This window comes from Pleurodeles waltl, chromosome 6, assembly GCF_031143425.1.
Source record: "Pleurodeles waltl isolate 20211129_DDA chromosome 6, aPleWal1.hap1.20221129, whole genome shotgun sequence".
Taxonomy (NCBI): domain Eukaryota; kingdom Metazoa; phylum Chordata; class Amphibia; order Caudata; family Salamandridae; genus Pleurodeles; species Pleurodeles waltl.
Genome location: NC_090445.1, coordinates 1465065795 through 1465091196, shown reverse-complemented (window position 1 = coordinate 1465091196; position 25402 = coordinate 1465065795).

Below are 25402 nucleotides of genomic sequence, written 5' to 3'. Positions count from 1 at the left end.
TGCAGAGGGAGGTTGTTTCAGCTCCTTGCTGCATTGTAGGTGAAAGATCGTTCTCCGGTGGTGGTTTTGTGGATGCAAGGGACGGTGACCAGGGCCATCTGGGTGGAGCAGAGAGATCTGGCGGGGTGTGGAAGGAGATGTGGTGGTTCTGGAAGGCTGGTCCTGCATTATGTATGGCCTTGTACCTGTGGGTGAGAAGCTTGAAGGTGATTCACTTCTCGAGCAGTAGCCAGTGGAGGGTCCTCAGGTGTTAAGAGATGTGTTCTTGGCGAGGGAGGTTCAGAATGCATCTGGTTGTGGCGTTCTGGGTGAGTTGAAGTTTTTTGATGTTCCTAGTTGAGGTGCTAGAGTAGAGGGTGATGCCGTAGTCGAGCTTGATCGTACTAAGGCATAGGAGACTGTCCTGCGACAGTCTGCTGGGATCCATCCGAAGATCTTTTGGAGTTTGCGGAGTGTGTGCCATCAGGAGGAGGTGGCAGAGTTTACCTGGTGTGTCATGGATAGGGAGGAGGCAAGGATGATTCCTAAGTTGCAGGCATGCTCTGTCAGAGCAGAGGGGGTGCTGTGGGGATGTGGGCCACCAGGAGTTGTCCAAAGCATATGTGGCATTTACGAAGATGATGAGCTCCATCTTGTCGGAGCTGAGCTTGAGACAGCTGTCTCTCATCCAGGTGGCAACGGCCTCCATTCCTGCATGAAAGTTCCTTTTGTTCATGTCCGGGTCTTCAGTGAGGGAAATGATGAGTTGTGTGCCATCGGCATATGACACGATGTTCATACTGTGGCTTCTGACGATTGCAGAAAGAAGGGACATGTACACATTGAACAGTGTGGGACTCAGTGAGGATCCTTGGGGGACTCAGCAGTTGACTCCTGTGAGTCTGGAGGTGTAGGGCAGGAGTCTGACCCTTTGTGTCCTCCCAGAGAGGAAGGAGTGGATCCATGCCAGTGCTCTTTCAAGAATTCCTATATTGTGGAGTCTGGTGCGCAGAGTGCTGTAGGAGACTTTGTCGAAAGCTTCTAAGAGGTCGAGGAGTATGAGTGGTGCAGTGTGTCAGTGGTCTAGGAGTAATTGGATGTCATCTGTGGTTGCCAGGAGTGCTGTCTCCATGCTGTGATTGCTGCAGAAGCTGGACTGGGAGCTGTCCAGGGAGTTGTTGGCCTCAATGAAATTCTGTAGTAGTGCGTTGATTGCTTTCTCTAGTACTTTGGTGGAGTAGGGTAGTAGCGAGATGGGCCAAAATGTTTTTTGTTCTGATGGGTCAATTGAAGGTTTCTTCAGAAGAGGGCATATTTCGGCATGTTTCCAGTCCTCAGGGAAGGTGCCTGTGCTGATGGAGTAGCTGATTGTGTTACGAAGCTCGGGGGCCAATGGATGTGCTGACACTGATGTATATGTGGTTTGGGCAGGGGTCCGAGGGGGCTCCGGAGTGGGTGCTATTCATGATGTTGACTGTTTCCTCTGTGGTGAGCGTGGACCAGTCATGGATGGTCTGGGCGGGTTCAGGGGGGTGGTTTGGTTGCAGGTTACAGTGGCAGGTGACAGAAAGCTGTCGTAGATGTCCTGGATCTTGTGGTGGCAAAAGGAGGTGAGTTTTTCTCACAGGCCCTGGGACAGAGGAATGCTGGTAGCTTCGGAGGGGGGATCTGTGAACTCGTTTTTGACTGAGAAGAGGTCCTGCGAGTTGATGAGCTCCCAGAGTGCGTCCATCCTTGCGTTTCTTGATTTTTCATCAGTGGGCGGTGGTTGCTGCTCTGAATGAGGTGAGGTCTTCGCTGGATTGGCCGTTCCTCCATTTTTTCTCTAAACGTCTGCGGGTATACATTGATTCTTGGAGTTCAGTGGTGAACCAGCTGGTTTTCTTAGGTATCTGTTTGGCCGATGTCAGCCGGAGAGGGGCTAGAGTGTTGGCACATTCGGTGATCAATGCGTTGAGATTGCGCGCTGCTGTGTTGGCATCATCAGAGAGGGGAGGGAGGGATTTGGCGAGCAATGAGGTGAGTTGTTCATTGATGATTTCATTCCATTTCCTGTGGGGGGTCCTGGAGGTGCGAGTGCGGCTGCTGGGTGCCGTGATTGTGAAGTGTCTGCAGCGGTGGTCAGTCCAGTCTGGGGTGGAGATGGTCTCGATGCTGATCTGGTCGCTTGAGGTGAAGATTGAGTCCAGCTTGTGTCCTGCGATGTGTGTGTGTAGAGTCCAAGGATGTGGAAGTTCAGGTCGCCGAGGAGGAGGTAGTCGACTGACGTCAGGGCCTGGGGGGTAGCAATGTTTGCGAAGTCGTCTGGGCGGGGCCGGGTGGCCTGTACACCAGGGTGCCGTGGATGGAGGAGTTGTGGTTGGAGTGGACCAGGAAGTGAAGGTGTTCCATGGTGGTGCAGTGTTCTTCTTGGACTTGTGTTCGAGGGGAAGTCTTCCACCCAGGCAGGAGGGCCCTTCCCTCGTTAGGATGCTGTAAACATCGGGAATGGCAATGGCAAAGTCTGGACCCGAGTTGGGGTTGGTCCAGGTGTCAGTGATGAAGGCGATGTCCATTCAGGTGGTGTCGATCAGGTCCCAGAGTTTTGTGGCGTGTTTGTGGAGGGAACGGATGTTCAGGAGCAAGCAGTTGATGGGGTTTTGGAGGTTGTTGGTATCTTTGTGTGCAGAGAGTACCTTTGGTTTGCTGAGGTTGGCGCTGAAGTTGCCGTTCCTGTACGTGAAAGGTCTCTGGGTGTCCTTGGAGGAGATGGTGCAGCAGTTGTTTAGTCATCAGCTGTTGAGGCAGAGGAGATTCTTGGAGTCGTAACAGAGGCAGTCCAAGGGGTGGTTCAACAGAGATCCAGGGTTCCTGGCGCTGGGCACGGTCCAGGTGCGGACGGGCGCAGACGGACTTGCGTTTGACGCACCTTCAGTGCGCCAGTGGTGCAGACGCCATTAAGAAGGTGGGGGAATGGGAGGAGCAGTCAGCTGGGAGGGGGGGGAAGGTGCTTTGCGGGAGGAGGTGGGCCAGAGGAAAGAAGGGAGAAAGGAAAAAGAACTAGGGGAAAATGAGGGATGATAGAAGGGAAAGTGGAAAATGCAAGAGTGAAAGAGCGACAGAGAGAAGAAAAGAAAAGGAAATACTTACTAATGATGGCCACTAAGCCACCAGGGATGAGGCGCAGGGACAAGCCTGCGGGTGGAGGGAGGGCCTTGAACTGGGAGTCAGGAGACTCTCAGTTCTTCCCAGGCAAGAGGCAGAGGCAGCGGCAGCCAGAGGAGCTGGGGAGGGCAGCAGATGCTGACCATGAGGTTAGTGCAGTTGTCCTCTCACAGCGCTGTGGCCACCATTAAGAAGGGGAGGGGGGCGGGGGAGCAGTCATCTGGGAGGCGGGAGGGTGGGAAAGGTGATTCACTGGAGTGAGAGGGGCAATGGAAAGAAGGGAGAAATTTAAAAGAATTAGGGAAAAATGAGGGATGATAGAAGAAACTGGCAGAAAATGTAAGAGTGAAAAAGTGACAGAGAGAAGAAAAGAAAAGGAAATACTTACTTGTGATGGCCACTAGACCACTAGGGATGAGGCACAGGGATGAGCCTGTGGGTGGACGAGGGCCTCGAAATGAGAGTCAGGAGACTCTCAGTTCGTGCCAGGCAAGAGGCAGAGGCAGCAGCAGCCAGAGGAGCTTGGGAGGGCAGCAGACTCTGAGCAGAAGGTCAGTGAGGTTGCCCTTTCACAGCTCTGAGGCTGCCATTAAGAAGGGGAGGGGGGTGCGGGGTTCAGTCAGCTGGGAGGCCGGAGGGCAGGAAAGGTTCTTCATGGGGAGGAGAGGCAGAGGAAAGAAGGGGGAAAGGAAAAAGAACTAGCGAAAAAACAGGGATGATCGAAGAAAAAGGCAGAAAATGCAAGAGTGAAAGAGTGACAGAGAGAACAGAAGAAAAGGAAATACTTACTTGTGATGGCCACTAGACCACCAGGGATGAGGCGGAGGGATGAGCCTGTGGGTGGATGAGGGCGTCGAACTGAGAGTTAGAAGGCTCATGGTATGAGCTGAAGCAAAAGTAGGAAAACACTGGCTGGTCAACACTTCTGAACCAATGCTCATCCAGTTGACTGCTTCACTTCTGGTCGGGGCACAGCGCATCACAAACAAACAAAAAAATGCAAACATATTCTTATAAGAGAATCTGACACACCACCAATCTGACACACCACCAAGAAATGTGTCTGACGTAGAAACTGTCTTAAAAGACGGTGCTTTGCTATAAGGGGGCATTGGCAGCATCTCTTGCAGCTAGCCCCTGATCTCCCTTAGGCAGACACATAGGCGGTCATTCTGCAAGCAGCGCCGCCATGGAGGATTCCCTGGGCCAGGGGAAAACCGGCGGGAAACCGCCGGTTCCCCTTTTCTGACCGCGGCTTTACCGCCGCGGTCAGAATGGCCCTGGAAGCACCGCCAGCCTGTTGGCGGTGCTTCCGTGGTCCCCGGCCCTGGCGGTCATGGACTGACAGGGTCGGAATGACCCCCATAGACCGGAACGCACGGAGTTACCATGTGGGAGGTGATGTGAGCACAGGCTGGGCAGTGACTAATAGTAGAGACAATTTGGAATACTGCACTCAACATATTCATTTGCAGCTTAGCAGCTTAGTTTGTCAATTTTCTCAAAGATGAACTGAGCATGTGGTTTGACAGTGAAATTGTCTTAAAAGTCAGTAGTTCATTTGCTGCATCATTTCTGGCAGCTCATCACTGCCGCTCCTCTCCCTGGTAACTGTGGCGCATTAGGTGATGCAAGGACAGGCCGACTGACAGCCAGTGCAGGGAATGCTATAGACGCGGCCCTGGTCATCCTTCAGAGTGAGGGCACAATATAAGTGTCTGAGGCAGCCATGCTGATCTCAGTCTGGAAATACACTCTGTTGTGTTACGCTTCCTATGATGCGTAAACGCATCATTTTCTCTACGAATAAGTCTCAAAGTAAAGAATACATTTTATATTCACCATAACCGACAGTTACGATCAATCCATTTCTGATCAACATATGACATTCAATTGCTGATGGGGACGTAACTTTTGCTTCTCTCTTCGGGCAGACTATAATAATTTTTCATGATTGTGTGGAAGTTATTCGACATTTGAATTATATAGGTATCATCCACATCTTTGTAAAATGACTGCTGACTTTATATTGATCATTATGGCCCTCATTGTGACATTGGCGATGTACTGACAGCCACTGTTAGAGTGGTGGTAATACCACTAACAGGTTGACGGTAATTACAGCCAAATTATGACCATGGCGGTGAGACCTCCCATAGACAGCCAACCATATTATGACATAGCAAACCGCCAGGATTTCCGGGTCATTAGCAACGGCATCAAAAGTCTGGCAGAGACACATTACAGAAAAGGAAAGACTCACCTTCATGGACACAGAGGACTCCAAGGCTGCCATGGAACCGGAACTCCAAGTCTTCCTGATGTTCTACCACACCATGGTGGTCCTGAACCAACAACGCCAACTAAGACGACAATGGTGAATACAGCCGCTTAGCACACAAGGAAGGGAGGAAGGAAAAAGAGAGTGACACGCACAACACACACCATACACACACACAACCAGCTGCACAGTATATTGACAGTTACAGGACCCAGGAGCAAAGAATGCAAGGACACATTCCTGTAGTACAACCACTGAAATTTGCTGCCAACAGCCACCATAATGAGTAAATAAATAGCTATATACACAGATTGTACAGATTGGGCCAATGGCCATTCCAAAGTACTAAAGGTCCACATGGACACAGGGCATCGTCCAAGCCCCAACTTGACTCCTGACATCATCCAGAATCCACTGTTCAGGGGCATCATGTTGGAAATGTGCAGGCACCTCTGGGGCGGGCACGTCAGCTGGAGTGGGTATCATGCTCACTGGTTCTGGAGTGGGCTCCTTGCCCACTTGTTCTGGAAAGGGCTACTTGCCCACTGTCCCTGGAGGGGAGTCTTAGGCCACAGTCCCTGGAGTGGGTATCATGCCCACTGGTTCTGAAGGAAGCTCTTTGCCCACTGTCCCTGGAGGGGGTACCATGCCAGCTGGTTCGGGAGGGGCACCTTGCCCACTGGTTCTGGAGGGGGCTCCTTGCCCACTGTCCATGGAGGGGAGTCTTAGGCCACAGTCCCTGGAGGGTGGGGCTAGATGGCCTAAGTGGTGGAGGGGGATCCTTGCCCTCAGGTGGTGGACGGGGATCCATGCCCTCAGGTGGTGGATGGGGATCCTTGCCCTCAAGTGGTGGATGGGGATCCTTGCCTTCGGGTGGTGGAATGGGATCCTTGGGTCGTTCCTGTGAGGAGCCCAGTTGGCCTTTGTCATGTGACTTGTGTCCTTGCCTCCAGGTTTAGGAGGTGCCTCCACTGACTCTGTCCTCTGTCTCTTTGGTTCCACCACCCTAGACCTCCGTTTCTGAGGCAGAGGTGTGTCCTTGCTGGGAGTGGCTGCCTTCCGACTCAGGGGCCCCTTATTGGCAGCAGCAGATTTTTGAGTGGGAGTAGTGACAGACTGGCTGGTTGAGGTGCCGGGCTGGGTGGTTGGGATCTTGCACTTACAGGCAGGACGGGGGGATAGGAGTAGGGAAGAGGTCAAGATGGACAAGGAAAACCTTCTTAGGGACATTGGGGTGGGATGTGGGAGGAGGGATGGGAGTGGAGGTAGAGGTAGTAGGATGAGTAGGTGTGCTGGACTTGAGTGCAGGTGAATGGGCAGAGTGCACGTGTGAGGTGGGTCTGCTTGTGAGCATTTGTGTTTCTTTGGAGGGGGCAAACAGGGTGGGAGAGAACAAAAAGGACGTGTGGATGGATGCTATGGTGGTGTCCGCAAGTGAGGTGGGTGTGATGCATGAGGTGGTGAAGGTGTGGTAGTGCTGACTGCACATGTTGTGTGTGGGGTGCATGTCTGTGGGTCTGCTCTTGTGGTGTCTGTGGGCAAGGGTGTGCAGATAGCAGGGCATGCAGGTGTTGATGCAGTGCATGCAGGTGTGACTGCGGCTGTGACTGTGAGGGAGGAGGAGGAAGAGGGGGAGCCTGTGGAGCCAGTGGATGTTGTGTGTGCATCTGTCTGTTGTTTGTCTGAGTGTTTGAGGCTTGAAGTTTGGTGCCTATGTTTGTCTGTGACACTCTTGTGTGATGTTTTGTGTGCATGCTTGTCTGTATGTGTGCAAGGGATGGGTTGGGGTTGAGGAGACTGGGACTGGGAAGTGGTAGTTGGAAGGGGGAATGGTAGGACCAGGGACATTGGCTTCCATCAGAGAGGAGGCCAGAGCCTGAAACAATCTCTGTAGGGCCACCAAGCCACCGTGAATACCCTCCAGGAAGGCATTGCATTGCTGCATCTGGGATGCCAGCCCCTGTATGGCATTTATTATGGCTGACTGCCCTACAGAGATGGATCTCAGGAGGTCAATAGCCTCCTCACTGAGGGCAGCAGAGCTCACTGGGGCAGGGCCTGTGGTGCCTCGGGTAAAGGAGATGCCCACCCTTCTGGTTGAACAGGCACGGGTAACTCAATGGGGGGCTACTGGGAGGGCGGTGTTGGTACGGGTGGTGGCGCCTGTACCTGTAGCTGGGGTGGTTCCCGAGGCGTCCGGCACCACCATGGAACTCCTATTGAAGGAGGTTTCAGAGTCAGTGTCCCCACCCTGGGTCTCTGCTCACCCTCCATCCCACTGGTCCCCTCGGCATCAGTGTACTCTGCCTCCTGGGTCTGCTCCTTCACCAGATGATGCTAATGCACACATGGAGAGGATGACAAAAGAAAATCGTGGGGGAGAAAGAAAGGAACCACTGGGTCAATTACAGCACCAACACCACATATGTCATACACATCACAATGACACACAGGGACCCAGATTGAGCAGTATGCAACACACTGGCATAGCATTGGTTAGGTACCACAGCAGGATAGGAGCCAAACACTGCCATCTGCACCCCTCCTAGGACCTACTAAGCCATGTCTGACATGGAAAGCCACTTAGCTAGCTATCCACATTTTGCTATTCACCCAAAAATCCTGAACTGGCCCACACAGCAATGTATGAGCTGGTATAAAGGGGCACCCACTGAGTAAAGTCCACCACCAGAATCCCATGGCAGGCAACAAAGATGGTTGTCACACACAAGACATACCCACTTGTGGCTGCTGTGATGCCCTCAAGCGCCCATCCAGCTATTGATAAGCCACTGCCAGTATGCAGGCCATCAGGGGGTCAGGTTCCGACGGGCACCCCTTCCTTGGTGGGAGGCTATCCCCAGCTGGGTCTCCGTGGTCTTCCACGCTCAGTGTCTCAGGTCCTCCCACCATTTCCTGCAGTGGGTGCTCCGCCGGCTATAAACCCCAAGGGTCCGCCCCTCCTTGGCGATGGCACACCACAGGCCCTTCTTCTAATGGGTGCTGACCTACAGGGAAACACAAATAGAGGGACACCATGAATACAGATTTCCAGCCTGTCACACATATGGCATTCACACATCATTTGCCCCTCAAATGGCACATACATCACCCGGAGCCCTGCATGTACACTACCACCAGCCGCAACCCCCACCCAAATGAAACACTGCCAGCACACACACATCTCCATGCAGCCTTGTCGTGTGCAACGTCCCCATGGTGTACTCACCTGTTGGTCTAGAGGCCCATACAGCTGTCCATACAGGGGTAGGACCCCATCCACCAAGCGCTCTAACTTCTCTGAAGTGAAGGCAGGGGCCCTTTCCCTTGTCTCACAGGCCATGGCAGGTTCAGGAAACAGGCCACAGAGGCACATACAGTGGAGGTGTTGTCCTGTGGAAAGTCAGGAATCAAGTGAGGTAATAGTCAGAAAATGGCAGTCAAGTCTGCAGCGGTGTACACCATCACCGCCGGCGGTGATCCTCATGGATACTGTACTCCATAGTGCCCCATGTTAGCAAATGAGTAATTGCATGGCAGTGCAGACTGCCTTCCGCACTGATGCCCAACGCTGGTGGAGTAAGATCACTTCCACCTGTCCCTCCATGCAGGACAGGCGGTTGCCATGTTATAGTGCAGGTACACAATTTAGAATAAAATCTTTGTCATTGGTGTAAATTTTACATGCATAGCCATTTACAGTATCCAGTTACATACATGCTCTATGAACACTGAAATAGTGGATCCATTTTTTATATTGTCACTCCCTTCTCACTCTTCTATCCCTTAGGTACCTACCACTGCGGAGGAATAGGAGGAGGAGGAGGCAAGCCCCCGTGTACAGACCCCTTGTGGACTTGGCTACACTGGAGGATAGGCACATAATTCTCACCTATAGACTGGATAGGGCCACAATCACAGAGCTGTGTGCTCAATTGAAGCCTGATCTGATATCTAATATCCATCATCCTACTGGGATCCCCTCTCTTGTGCAGGTCCTATCAGTGCTCCATTTCCTGGCAACAGGCTCTTCCCAAGTGACAGCGGGCTTGGTTGCAGGACTGTCACACCCAATGTTCTCAATAGTGCTGACAAGGGTTTGGTCTGCCTTGCTCAAACACATGTGCAGCTGCATCGCTTTTCCCCAAGTAGAAGATTTGGCCACTGTGAAGGCTGGATTCTATGCAATGGGAAATATTTCAAATGTCATTGGGGCCAGTGACGGAACACATATTGCCTTAGTCCCCCTCCCCGGGCTAATGAGCAGGTGTTCAGGAATAGGAAGAGTTTCCACTCACTCAGTGTCCAGATGGTGTGCCTTGCTGACCAGTACATCTCCCAAGTCTCTGCCAAGTATCCTGGGTCAGTGCCTGATGCCTTCGTGCTGAGGAATAGCAGCGTCCCACAAGTGATGGCACAACTACAGAGGCACAGAGTGTGGCTTATAGGTAAGCCTGAGTCCCCACCCAATGTATGTCAGTGTATGCCTTCAGGAGTCATACCTCATGCCATTGAGCAAGGCTAATGTTTGTCTCTCACTTCTTGCAGGTGACTCTGGCTACCCAAACCTGTCCTGGCTCTTGATCCCTGTAAGGAATCTGAGGACAGGGGCTGAAAATAGGTATAATGATGCTCATGTGTGTACCAGGAGGATAATTGAAAGGACCTTTGGTCTCCAGAAGGCCAGGTTCAGGTGCCTCCATTTGACAGGTGGATCCCTCAGCTACTCCCCTGAGAAGGTCTGCCGGATAGTTGTTGTATGCTGCATGTTGCACAACCTGGCCATCAGATGAAATATGCCCTATCTGCAGGAGGAGGAGGGTGGAAATGCTCCAATGGCAGCAGTGGACCCTGAGGACAGTGAGGATGAGGAGGAAGAGGATGAGGATGTGGACAACTAGACATCAGTTATATGGCAATACTCCCAATGACACACAGGTAGAACTGACCATTCCTCTAATAAATTATTTTTCTGTGTGGCTGTAGCATGATGGCAGTCACTTCCTTAGCATCCCAGCTGACTGTCACCTATGCCTTTCCATTTTGCAGATGTTGGTGTGGTTACAATTGTGTACTGATGTGATGACTACAAACTGCTACAGGCCATTTGTTGGATGGAATCACAACGTTCTGGACAATTGCACAGGATGATACAGTCTGGGGTGATGGTAGAGGAAAGTCCAGTGTAGTGGTCCAGTCTGTTTCTAGCACTGGCCCAGTGTCCAAGGGAGCATAGGAAGAGGAGCAATGACAATTCAAAGTGGACAAGGTGACACAGTGGAACACAAGGGGGACATTCAGGAGGGTCTCATTTCCTGGCGGTGGTCTTGGTCTTGGCAAGTGTCTCTGGTGTCTGTCTGGGTCGCAGGGACCGTTTGCGAGGTGGTTCACCTTTTGCAGGGGGAGAGGTGCTGGTGGCCTGTGGGTCCTGTGGCTGTCCTCTAGTTGCAGCAGATGTGGAGTGCTGGTCAGTTGACTGTCTAGTGGAAGAGGCCCGCAGGTGTGATGTGTTCTCCCTCAATGTCTTGGCCAAATCACCCAGCACCCCTGCTATGGAGACCATAGTGGTACTGAGGACCTGCAGTTTTTTCTTGGTCTCCTGGTGGTGTTCCTCCTGCAGCCACTGGTTCTCCTGCATGATGTCTATCACCTGACCCATCCTGTCCTGGGATTGTTGGTAAGCCCCCAGGACATTAGTGAGTGTCTTCTGGACAGTCGGTTCCCTGGGCCTGTCCTCCCCCTGGCGCATAGCTGTCCTCTGAGTGTCCCTGGCCCCATATGCCTGTGTCCCCTGAATGGTGTGCCCACTGCCACTGACCCCAGGACCCTGATTGTCTTTCCTGTGAGGTGTGGACTGGGGTCCCTGTACAGGTGGGCACACTGCTGATTGAAGTGTTCTGGGGACAGAGGTATGGGACGTTGGGTGTCTGTTGTGGGGTTTGGTACTGAGGGGGTAGGCTCTGTGGTGGACTGGGTGTGGGCTGGGGTATCTGACTGACCAGTGGTCCCTGATGGGCCAGGGAGTTCATCCAGATCCAGAAGTCTGGAGTTGCTGTCATCACTGGGGGCATCTTCTGGTGGAGGAGTGGGTAGCCGTGGCACCTTCTCGTCGCTGAGATTGGCTGGGGCACCTGTGGGGATGTAAGTGGTGTATTATGCCAGATGTCTGTGACATATTCTGCATCCCTCGCTTCCCCTATACTATTGCTGTTGCCCTGCCACCTTTGTTTGTGTATGGTGATGTATTATGGGATTGTTAGTTCTCCATGCTGTGCATGCATTGGGTTTGGGTGTACATGAAGAGCTGGGAGGGATGTGCATGCAGTGCTTAGCATTTAGGTTAGTTAAATGTGGTGGCGCACCGTGTGGGATGGAGTGGAGTGATGGGTGTCAGGGTGATGGTGGTGGTGGCATGCAGGTATTTGGGGGATAGGTAGTAAATATTGACTCATCAGTGTCCAGTCCTCCTGCAACTCCAGTGAGTCCCTCAGGATGCAGGATTGCCAAGACTTTCGCCTCCCATGCTGTCAGCTGTGGGGAAGAACGTGGGGATCCACTGCCAGTCCTCTAGGTAAGGCGTTGGTGCCTTGCTGCTATGAAACGTACATTCCCCTCTAGGTCGTTCCACCTCTTCCTGAAGTTGTCCCTTGTTTGTGGATGCTGTCCCACGGCGTTCATCCGGTCCACGATTCTCCACCATAGCTTCATGGTCCTGGCAATGGAGATCTGCTGGATCTGTGCTCCAAACAGCTGCGGCTCTACCCTGACTATTTCCTCAACCATGACCCACAACTTCTCATCAGTGAAACAGAGGTGCCTTTGTGGGGACTTGGGTGTTGTGTGGTGTGTTGTGCAGAGGGTGTTGAGTAATGTGGTGGGGTGTGGGGTGTGGGATGGGTGACAGATGAATGGGTGGTTGTGGTGTGTGTGTGTAGTTGTCTCTGTGATTTGCGTGGCTAGCTATTGCAGTCTTTGAAAGAAAGCTATTGCAGCACTGTAAAAGAATCTGCAGAAAAACACCAATACACAGTGTGGCTCAGGACTTTACCAGTTACATAAAGGCTCTTCTCAGAGCATATCTGGACACCAGTAAGCCAATTACTATCATTGATCACCAAACTCTACTGAACGGTCATTCCAAGTTACCGGATAGAGAGTCTGGCTGAGGAGTGTCCACATTAGCAGTTTGTTCATGGTTCAAATATAAGCATAATAGCGTCCAGATAACACAGGCCTAGATTTAGCAGGCAACATGGTGGCATAAAACTCTGCATTAACATTGCAGGTCATCACATAGTGAAGCCACCCCTTTTACATAGGCAGCAGACCGTTCATCCTGTGGAGTGCCACCTCTCGTTTTGCAAGTAGTAGAAGTAGCATTGCCAGTCGCCATGTCAACTTCAGCAACCCAGTGGTATATCCCAACACCTCCACATCAGGGATAGTAAGAATCTGGTGTTCAACAATTTGGGAAATCTTTGCAAAAACTAGCGTCCACTAAGCAGCAGGAGGGCCACATTCTCGTGCTAAGTGGAGGGATGCAGCATAAGGATGGGGACAGCCGGGGCATGTGCATGGCCCCATAGTGCACAACCTATATAGTTTTACTGAGGTTTAATGCAATCCATGTAGAAATTGAAGGTGTAAGAGTTTGTCTATAATTCATAGATACAGTTGCAGCATTATGTCCATTTGCGTCCTCTCCACAAGTCCTCTAAATTGCTTTCCCATTGCGTCATCACTGTGACCTGACCCAGTTGGTGTGCATTCAGTTTGAAATTGTGAATAGATGAAACCTATAAGCTCATAAGTGGATACCTATAAGTTGGTTAATGTTAGAAATGGGGTGTCTAGTTGGCAGAGGTATACACCCTTGTCCAAATAGGTACCACAATCCTAGTCAGGGTAAGTCACATACAATCCAGTGTCCTGTGCCCACCCTCTGGTAGCTTGGCACTGAGCACTCAGGCTTAACTTAGAAGGCAATGTGTAACATATTTGTGCAATAAATCATGCAGTAACACAGTGAAACCACCACAAAAATACACCACACAATTTTAGAAAACAAATATGATACTTATCTGGTTAAGGTCAAAACGATAAAGATTCCATAAGCACAAGTTGAGATATCACTTTTGTAAGATTAAAAAGAGTCTTAAATCTTAGAAATCAACAGTTGTCTCTTGTTTCACAAAGTACCTGGTTTGCATAAAAAATAACATGCACTGAGACCGCAGAGGAGGAGATGCGTGGAAAAATAGGGTGTGCATCGGATTTTCCAACGCGGCACAGACGATTCGTAATTTCTTTCCACGCTGCAAGGGGCTTTGAGTCGATTTCCCACATGCAGTCTTGGTCCCTCACCTAGAGACTATGGGCCTCATTATGACCCTGGCGGTCATAGACCGCCAGGGTGGAGGCCGGAGGTAGCACCGCCAACAGGCTGGCGGTGCTACATCAGGTATTCCGACCGCGGCTGTGAAGCGGCGGTCACCCAGCCGGGTCCGGCGGTTTCCCGCCGGATTTCCCCCAGCTGGGGGAATCCTCCATGGCGGCGCTGCATGCAGCGCCGCCATGGGGATTCCAACCCCCTTCCCGCCAGCCTGTTCCTGGCGGTGAAGAGGCTGGCGGGAACGGGTGTTGTGGGGCCCCAGGGGGCCCCTACACTGCCTATGCCACTGGCATGGGCAGTGCAGGGGCCCCCTAACAGGGCCCCATTAATATTTTCAGTGTCTGCTTGGCAGACACTGAAAATCGCGACGGGTGCAACTGCACCCGTCGCACCCCAGCAAATCCGCCGGCTCCATTCGGAGCCGGCTTCATCTTTGCTGGGGCTTTCCCACTGGGCCGGCGGGCGATCTTTTGAAGATCGCCCGCCGGCCCAGCGGGAAAGTTAGAATGGTCCCCGCGGTCATTTGACCACGGGCGGTGTTTGGGCGGTGTTTCCCTATGCGTGGAAATCCTGGGCGTGCGGGATGAAGTCACAGGCTTTGCGGTGATCCGGTATGGTGATGCGTCAAATTTTCTGCGACACAGCAGGCGCTGCTTTAATTCTTCAATCGGGAAGTCGGGCTGCGTCATTCAGGTTTGGCTCTGAGTCGATCCTTTAGGGCTGTGCATAAAATTTCTGGCTGCAAGGCAGGTGCTGGTTCGATTCTTCACTCGGGAATTCGGGCTGCGTTGTGCCGGCTCGGCTCTACGGTGATTTCTCGGTCTTAAAACGGCTCTGCATTGTTTCTGTCAGGCACTGCAATTTTTGGTGCACAAGGAGTTTCCTGAAGAGATGAAGTCTTGATGGCACTGAAACTTCAGAAAACAGAAGGCAAGCTCAATCCAAGCCCTTGGACAGCACTTCTCAGCAAAGTCAGAGGGCAGCAGGGCAACAGCAGGGCAGCAGTCCTTGTCAGCAAAGCAGTCCAGATGAGTCCTTTGGGCAGCCAGGCAGTTTGTCTTGACAGGTTGAAGGTTCAGGTCCTTAAGAGTCTGATTTGGTGGGGTCAGGGACCCAGTTTATACACCCAAAAATGCCTTTGAAGTGGGGGAGACTTCAAAGTGTGGTTTTAAAGTGCACAAGTTCCCCTTTCAGTACAGGTCTGTCTGCCAGGGTGCGAGCAGGGGGTTAGACAGTCCATTGTGCGAAGGCAGGCCACTACCCTTTAAAATGTAAGTGCCTGGCCCTTCACCCTACCAGCCCAGCTAGACCCAATCAGTATGCAGATTAGTGCAGGTGTGACTCAGTATCCTGTGTTTGTGGTTGTCTGGGTGAAATGCACAAGGGAGTTGTCAACCAGCCTAGGCCAGACATTGATTGGAGACATGCTGTAAGGCACAGATGGATTTTAAGTGCAGAGAAATGCTCACTTTCTAAAAGTGTCATTACTGAAACAGTAATATAAAATCCAACCTCACCAAGCTAGAGGCACTAAATAGCTAAGGCAGGAAAATGGCAATGTTGTAAAAGTGGCCTTTTCAAAACTATAACTTGAAATCAGAGTTCACAGTGAAAGAGGATTTTTCATTGTAATTCAAAAGGCACTAAACATGACCTGCTCCCATTTGGAAATTACAGCTTAGTAATTGTAATAAGGGAACTCCAATGTTATCATATGGGAGAGGCAGGCCCTGCAGAAGTGAAAAATAAGTTTTTCACTACCATGAGAAGAACATAAAAGCACATGTCCAACTTTTTAAATACACTGTGCACTGCCCTCTGGGCTGTCCAGGGCGTAACCTAGGTTTGACATATGTATTACAAAGGAAGGTTTGGGCCTGGCAAAAGGTTTATTTTGCCAGGTGGAAACAATAGTTTATGGTTTTAAAACTGCACCACAAGCTGCAATGGTAGGCCTGAGATATATTTAAAGGGCTACTTTAGTGGGTGTCACAATCAGTGTGATAAGCCCACTAGTAGCATTTAATTTACAGTCCTTGGGCACATGTAGTTGCAATTTACTAGGGACTAATAAGTAAATTAAATATGCCAATTGGGTGTAAGCAATTCTACCATGTTTAGAGAAGCGGGCACAAGCACATTAGCACTGGTTAGCAGCAGTAAAGTGCACAGAGTCCTAAGTCCAGGAAACACAAACTCAGCAAAAAATAGAAGGAGGCAGGCAAAAAAATTGGGGTAACCCTGCAGAGAGAGCTAGGTTCTAAGCAGGGCATCCCTGCCATATACCCTTGGTGAGTGAGAGCGGGCAGGATACTAGATAATGTCCCCTTGAGTACTCTAGCTGTGGGAGACATGAACTATAATAGGATCATACAGAGGTTATGTGCACTTAAGCCAATCCAGCGCGATACCACTTTTACAAAGGGCCATTCCACAAAATCAAACGTTTTTTAGCACTGATGATTGGGAGACTGGTTCAATCTGATTCATCAGAGCAAAGATTAAATCTATGTTGTGAACCATAGATCGAGCCAGGATAAACCCATCTGATCTGAAAGTACAAGTCCTTTCATGGCAGGAGTCCATTGGCTATCACCCGAGCTAGAATCTTGCTGTCTACATTAAGGAGTGATGGTGGTTTGGATGATCCAACTAGGATGGGGGTCTTTATTAGGTTTAAAGAGGGTAATAAGTATGGCCTCTTGCAGCTTCGGAGGCAGGTACCCATTGTCAAGAGCTTCATTAAATACCTTGAGAAGGTGTGGGCCAAGAATCTTCATAAATGCTTTATAAACCTAGGCAATGTAGTGTCTGGACTTGGGGTTTTGCCAGAGATGAAACCTTTAGTTGCCTCAGTGATTTCTGCTATAGATAGTGGTTCACTGAGGAGTAGTAGATCACTAGTGTCTAGCCACGGCAATGCAATATCTGCAAGGGAGTCAGCCAGCCAGTTGTGTCTCATCAAACTGGGTGGTAGAAGTATAAAGTCGTTCATGGTAGTCATGACAAACTATAGTGGTGCTACAGAGATCACTGGCACTGTTCTTAGAACCGGGGATAGTGGTAGTCTTTGTGCGCTTTTGAGCAGCCAGGCAAGAGTCCTGCTCGGTTGCTCTCCCTCACCATAATGAGAGGCTCGTACATTCCCGGCCATCACATTAGTATCTCCCTCTAGGAATTTGTCCTGAAATCTATTAGGCATTCATATAATTCTTTGTTTACTTCCTCAGTGGGATCTTGTAACCTACGAGTGTTTAGGCGCTTCAGGTTATTCTCCAGGCGGGCAAGTTGGTTGCTCAGTGATTCCCCTATTCCTACCTGTTTGGGTATACACACTCCTTGACTATCTGATTTAAATGCATCCTACAGTATAGCATAGGAGTTTACAGAGCCCATGTTTGTGCTGAAATAGTCTTGGATGACCACAGATACTTTAAGGTAGAGTCTTGTAGTGCCTTAAATGGGAAAAGCTGATATCAAGGACTCTGTTGTAAAGCCAGAAAGGAGGTCCAGAGCTAGACAGGGCTATGGTCTGAGAGAGTATGTGGGAGGTAATTCTGCTCAGCAATCCTCCACAATAAAGACACACAGACCCACCAATAATATATTCTACAACAAGAGTAGTGGGCTGTCGATTAGTAGGAGTATGCATGTTCTGTCCTATATATAGCGCAGTGAGTATCACATATCTCAGGGAGTTCTATGTCATACCGCAATGCGTCTGACATAACGTAGGAAGGGGAAAATACATGGTGCAATCTGTCTAGGGATTCATTAAAGACTAGGTTGAAGTCCCCACCCCAAATGAGTAAGCAGCCTGTGTGTCAATGACAAATTTACAAAACATCTTCAAATGGCAAAGTGTCATCTGTGTTAAGACCATAAATGTTGACAAACAGGATAGGGTGACCCACCCAGAAGTCATGAATTGCTATATATCAGCCTTGTGGATCTTTATAGATCGTTTTATGTTTGTAGCCAATGGTTTTCTGTACTAGGATTGATACCTGTCTGGAGTCGAAGCTGTAGTATGTGAGATAACAGTGTGCCCACTTCTTACTAAATGACATTATGTCAGGGTCATAGAGATGCTATGGACCCATCATCTCTGCCCAAGTATGCCTGGACTAGCGTATGTTTCTTAGGGTTATGGAGGCCACGCAAGTTCCATGACATCAAGAGTAGCTCTGATATAATTATTTCTTGAGCTGACATATTTGCCCGCAGATGCGCAGCAATAATATCAGGATGGTATGATGTCAGATAGTTGTGATTCAATCAATGTTTTTTCCCCCAGTTCAATCATGCTTCAAGGCTGCTTTAGAGTCTGTGAAATAATGTATTTTATAACTTTGCTGAACACAATGTTTTGCTGAGTAGTACATGGCATACTTAATGCCCTTGTTTTGTAGCAGTTTCTTAGCTTGGACAACCTGTACCATCAGTGTGAAACTTGGAAAGATGGCAACATTTGCTCGCTGGTATCATGGAGGGCCCAGCTCCCTGGTGAGGTGTAGGGCTGCATCCCTGTCACAATAGTTTAGGAGGCTTGCTATGATGGGTTGCAGTGGTGCACTAGGGTTCGTTCCAGGGGCCAGTGAGTGGTGGGAACGTTCCACCATAAACATATTGGTAAAGATGTCCCAACCAAATAATTCCAAGAGGAGGTTCTCCACAAATAGTTCCACCTGGGTCCTTTTGGTGGCTTCAGCTATTCCCACAATTCTAAGATTGCTGCAGCGTAACCATGCTTCAAGGGCCTCATTTTTGGCTGCCACCACCATCAGTCTCCACTCCATAGCTTGTAGTCTATTGGAATAGTCCGCATTCTGGTCTTCCAATGCTGAGATTCATCGTTCTGCCCTTTCTAGATATAATCACGTAGTGGCGGCATCCAGCTTCCTCTTGATAGTCACAAGTCCCACTTTTAGTTCAATTACAAGGTGTGCAGTGTCTTCCACAGTTGACGAAGTCATGTCAACCTGTGACATTGGTGTTTTCCTGAAAATCCTTTGAGGCCTTGCATTAGTCAAAAGAGAGTTTGTTGTAGTGCTAGACTGATTTTCTCATTGCGACATACAATTTCAGTAGTTGTCTGCAGGGCCATCAATATCCATTGGGGAAAGAAAGCTGTAGTAGGGTTGTCCAGCAGGAGTCATCCAAGCGCATAAGATGAGCGGCTCAAACACTATGGTAGGTGGTGGCTTCAAGGCAAGGACATCAAATAAGGATGTTCGTAGTTGCATGCAGAGAACAGCGGTAAGCAAGCCAACGCCCTAGGGTCTAAGGCAGTCACCATTTATAGTAGATGAAATTGTAGCAAGTCTGTGGCAGAGGTGCATGAAAACCGTTAGTAAACGTGGGGTCCACCATAAACATCAGGCCTCTAGGAGTGTAGTAAGGTGGATACAGGATAGGGCAAGCGAGCATCAGATGGGGCAGAGACGCAGGAGGTAGTGATGGCAAGCAAACAAAGGGTGGTGGCAGTCGGCCTACTCCAGGCCCAAAGAGCAACTGCAGCGACCCGGGGAATCCTGCAAGCAATGTGCTCCTTGTGGAACACCTGGGGTCCAATTCAGGTTGGGGTTCCTCCCTCTGAAGGAATCATGGTAAGAAAGCAGGCAGGAGGGAGTCCCTGGCAGTGCTGCAGGTCGTTCACACCAAGCTGCGGTGCAGGCAGTCCTTCTGATTGACCCCAACAAGCGCTGTCAGTCCCCCAGAGGGATCGGGGCCTTCAGTCACTCACTGACACTCTGGGGAGGTTCCATTTTAAGTGAACATGCAGGGGAGATAGCCGATGGAGCCTCTGCAGTTCGTCACTGCTCAGGGCAGTTTGCCTGTACCAGAGCGCCTCCACAGCTTCAAGCAGTGCAGCATACCATGTCTGCTTCATTCTGTTCGTGGCTTGCCAGCTGATCACACAGCAGCCTCCGCAGGTTCAATAGACTGCATTCCATCTAGGAAAGCCTCAAGTAGGCCGCATAAGGATGGAGGTAGGATTTATATGGGGGAAGCATTGTATTTCAGTTCACACTTACTGGAGTGCCACAGTCAAAAAGTTATCTTGTTTCACAGCAGGCCATGCCTTTCAATTTCCTGCACATTTGAGTTTATTTTTCTACTTCTGCTTATTGCTGCATTATTTCTGTAACTGTTAACCTTACCTTCATGTCACTTGATTTCTATGCACTTGAATTGATTCAATGAAACCACTGCTGCATTTTTCTTTTTAATTTGCATGCGTTGTATTTAAATTTAACATTGAATGTTTTTCTTAGGTTCAAATATATATAGTTCTTGAGATTAACACCGTCTCCACCCTGCCACTATCATGCAGATTACCTAACACATGTCACGCCCAAGGTTTTCTGGCAGCCCAGATGGTGAATATTAGAGACAAAATAGGAAAGATCTCTTGTCTTTTCCAGGATAATTTATGACCCTGGTCTGGATTTTGCCTATACTAGCAAAAAGGGACATAATTTGGATACTTTGTGGTATTTCAGTAATGTTCTCAGGCAAAAGATTGTGAGCATTAGTAGGGCAGAATCAATTCTTAGTGATTGAGAGTGGTGATGTATTATGGGGTTTATAGTTTGTGACTGTTTTTACTTGTGATTCATTAGGTGGTCTAATTATTGTGATTTTTATGTTTTTGTTGTACCTGTGGGTTAACAAATTGGTATTTGTCACTGTGTTTGTCTTGATATTTTGATGAGAAGGAGCTGCCTTTTATTTGAGTCGAAGATGTTCTATGTTCATTGTTGTCCAGGATAATCAAATTTGTCATGAACCGAGATCTTGAGACATATTGTTAAAATTGTCTGCACAGTAGTGTGTCTTGTGAGGCTGTGCATACACACAGAATTTGCAATCTTGATATGATCTTGATTTTTGTCTTAATAAGTATCTTAGAACTTTTAAGCTGAATGAGTTTAATTTAGGTTAGTGTTTGTTTGCTCTTTTGTGCACAAGAGTAAATGCGCGAATCAGGGGTGGTCTACTGTTGGAATGAAATCTGCATTAGTGGGAATTTGTGTTTGACAAGTGGTGAGAAGGTATTGGTTCTGTGAGACTTATGTCTTTAATTTTGTTTTCCTATTTTATTAGGTTGAGCCAACAAGATTTTATTTGTTTTTTGTGTGTATAATGTTGAGGCAAATTACATTGCATTGATTTCTGTTCACAAAGAAGTTACACTGCAATTGGCTGACTGACACTGACAATCATACTGATATTGGATGGTTGCTATTGCAGGATGTGCTGTGTTTTTTATTGATCTTTGCCAATTCTGCGCTGGGATTACAGATTAAGGGCCATATTTATACTTTTCGACGCACAACTGCGCCAACGCAGTTGTGCGTCAAAAAATCTAACGCCATTCTGAAGCGCCATGCGGGCGCCTTATTTATTCAATTACGTTAGCCGGCATTAGCCGGCGGAGCTGCCTGGTGTGCGTAAAAAAAAATGACGTACACCAGGCAGCGCCGGCGTAGGGGAATATGGAGCTTGGGCGCCAAAAAATGGGGCAAGTCAGGCTGAGGCAAAATTTTCGCCTCAACCCGATTTGCGCCCTTTTTTTTGACCCCCAACCCCCATTAAAATGACTCCTGTCTTAGCAAAGACAGGAGTCATGCCCCCTTGCCCAATGGCCATGCCCAGGGGACCTATGTACCCTGGGCTTGGTCATTGGGCATAGTGACATGTAGGGGGGCACAAATCAGGCCCCCCTATGCCACAAAAAAAAAGAAAAAAAAAAATACTTACCTGAACTTACCTTAAGTTCCCTGGGATGGGTCCCTCCATCCTTGGGTGTCCTCCTGGGGTGGGCAAGGGTGACAGGGGGTGTCCCTGGGGGCATGGGAGGGCACCTCTGGGCTCCTTCCGAGCACACAGGTCCCATAACGCCTGCCCTGACCAGGCGCTAAAAAACGACGCAAAAGCAGCTGTACGTCATTTTTTTGGACCCGCCCACTCCCGGGCGTCATTTTTGCCTGGGAGTGTAAATACGGCGCACATGCCTCGGAGTCATTTTTTAGACGGGAACGCCTACCTTGCATATCATTAACGCAAAGTAGGTGTCCACGCTAAAAAATGACGCAAACTCCATGAACTTTGGCGCTAGACGCGTCTAACGCCAGAGTATAAATATGGAGTCCGTTTTGCGTCGAAATTGCGTTAAAAAAAACTACGCAAATCCGGCGCAAACGGAGTATAAATATGCCCCTAAATGTGATTAGTTTATTTAGTGTGTTTTGGGATTAGTTTGAGTGAGAATAATGGGTGCTGTTTTAATAAAGCTTAAAGTTTCTAATTTATCTGTTATGGATAGTGAGAGGGTTCCGCCAAAAGGTTCTCCTGCATTTGAAATGGCACCCTTCCCAGAAGTTTGTAATCATGCAACTGTCCTGCCATTGGTGAATAAACCCTCTGCACACCCTTCAACGCTGACCAATTACACACTAATCTCCCTGTTCTCATTCCCAGCCAAGATCTTAGAAAAACTCATTAACAGGTGCCTCACTGAATACCTCAACGACCACCAACCCCTTGACACCACTCATTCTGATTTAAGACTCCACCAAAGCATGGAAACTGCCCTCCTTGCCTCCATGAATCACAACCACATGACTCTAAATAGAGGAGATTCGTTGGCTCTCATACTCCTGGACATCTCCACAGAATTTGACACAATCTCTCTTCCCACGGCATGCACTCCAATAGACATGCTCTTTTTTAACTGGAAGGACACAAATTCAGGCCGACTTCAATGGAGCATGGACCCGATACAGGGACTAGGTTAGCCCCACAAAAAGAGTCAACTTTTCAAAATACGGCATAAGGAGTGGTGGAGGAAGCTGCGAGGACTAGAGAGAGCAGCACATAAGTTAGTCGCTGTAGCGCGAAGAGCAGGCCGAGTGGTGTAGGCTGCCATCTCTGTGGAACGAAGAGCCGATCAGGCATCACAGATGTTCGTTGCTGTGGCTTCGCATTGGTGGTCACCGCAGATTGATTTGCTGTAGTGTTCTCACGTCTGACTTTATTTGGTTATTTCTCATGAGTTTTTAAGGGGACACATTAGAGATTCGGTGGACCTTTTGACTGCGCTTAGAGTAGTTACCACCATAAAACTCAGTTCTGGTACAAATCAATAGCAATACCAATAAATAACATCAATAATCTTGGGAGTCAATAATTTCGACACACCATGTCCCCTTGGCCATGAATAACCACACCTTTATGTAAAAGTTAGAATGTTTACTTTCCTATATTAACAAAGCTAATATCACGCAACGTTGTCTCAAAATCAAATGATAAACATACAGAAACAATAATGGTTGACCGCATCTTCTAAAGAATCTCAATTTATTTAAAGCTTGAATCACTACACATTTTAAAGTTACAGTACAAATCAATAGCAATAGAAATGGCATACATTTAGATTCAGCAAAGAAAAGACATCAATTGTTCTTAATATGTAGCAGCCATCAATCATTGAGTATCCTAACTAACCTTCTAATTAGAATAGCATGTTTGAGCTTCATGCAAAACAATTTTGTCAACACAAATTTGGAAAATATCTAACTATGGCTCTATCAAAATCAGCGGTTGGTACCTAAGACAAAAGCAAGTAGACATAGCAATCAGTAACATCATCTTATACCTTGCCTCAGTATGATTCAGCAAACTGCGACCGTCTTCGTCAGTTGGACATCTATTCGGTCAGCAAAGCATCAGAATTCAGCAATAAAGTTCAAGATACAAATGTATCAGGAATGGACATAATAGAATGTTGCTTCTCTGCAACAAAGTTAGGAAAAGTAAGCACATCTCCTTTCGGGACGGCCAAGAAAGATAATGGCATACCTCCTCTCCGTGCAGTCTGACTAAGTTAGATTCCCTAAAGCTACTTCCCACATTGCTATGGTCAAAGAATCATATGTTTCCTTTTAGTCCAATAAAAGTAGAACCTCAAATCTAAGAATTTACTAAACCATTGTTCACATGTCGATGATTGGCTCTTCTTCTCCTGTTCCGGTCGTTGGGCTCGTCAGGTAACACATTTATATCAGCTTATGCTCCAGTTAGTGCATCCATTGTTAACTCCTAGGAACATTGCCTTTACACACACTAAGTTATACAAAGTATCTTTAGCTAGTACAACATATTCTACCAAGTGATTCTCATGCGAAATGATTCTAGCTACTAACATTCGGTCAATGCAATGGAAAATTATAATTTTTAATTCTCTAAGCAGCCAGTTTATAATTTGTCTAAGCAATGCAACTTGATATGAGGCTGTGCCACTACGCCCAATACCTCACTAAATTAAGGCCTATGATTAATAAAGCAAATACATAATACATGACCATTAATATGACAAACTACTACATTATTCCAAACATAAGCTCGACATTTTACATTATTAAGCTGTTAATGAGTACACTTCGTGATCATTGATGGTCACTCAAGTAGGCACATTTTCAAACTTGTGTATTATTTTTCTACATTAACTCATTTTCTATGCAGATTTAACATTTAGAATACATGAGTATTCATTAGTAAAATGTCAGTGTTAACAATCCCTCCTCTGATGACTAAATATGTCATCACATTTACATCTTCCCACACAAATGTTTGCGCTTTAGCTCAAATTTGTCATCTCTATTCATTTTAATCTTCGTTCCCTCCTTGAATTTTCCCAAAACAAATATTCAATTTTTATCTCTTCCATCCTCTGATAATTTTTCATTTTCTTTGATTTAAACACATGATGCAATTTGCATATTCCCTATGTTTCAATTATGCAAATCACAATAATCAATATCCCTTGTATTATTTTCAATATTATCCCTTTCCCAATCAATGTTGCTGAGCCAATTTCCCACTGAAGCAAATCCTTTGCCAACTTTCTCCCAAACACCTGGTTCCTTCAATTCTTTCAAATCAGCACAATCATTAGTCAGATTAATAAGTAAGCTTCTAATTTCTTTGCTATAATCAGGAATATATGAACAACAATGCTTCAATTTCAGCATTTTGCAAACTCCGCCATCCTTTGCTAAAAGAATGTCTAACGCAAGGTGGTTCTGAAGAGTCATAGATCTTACCGGGGCCATTTCTGTATCCATTAGGATCTTGGCTCCTGAAAAAATTGTCAACATGATATCCACAATAGAAGGCAACTTTTGAATCTATAAAGAATTCAGAACAAGTTCTACTGAAGGAATCATTGCTCCAAATATGTCTCCCACTATACTAGAGGGAGACTCTCTCCTTTGTTTAACGTGATGTAATTCAGTCATTTTCGGTAATCTCTTCAAGTCCTGAAGTTGGAATATCTTTGGGAAAACTATCCCAAGTAACTTGTGCCATACCATCCTCTTGAAAGACGGTAATAGGCATTTGGCCAACAGATGTAATAAATTCCAGGAATCGCTGGATCCTGTCCATTCAACATAAGTGTCCACTTAGTCTGAAACAAAAACACGTCCACATTCACTCGTTCCCACAAACAGCATGTCAGTACTAGATTTAGGCTATATATACAAAGCTATCCTATGTGTTGCACATCTAAAGCTAACCTCCCTTGTGTTTTTATTTCA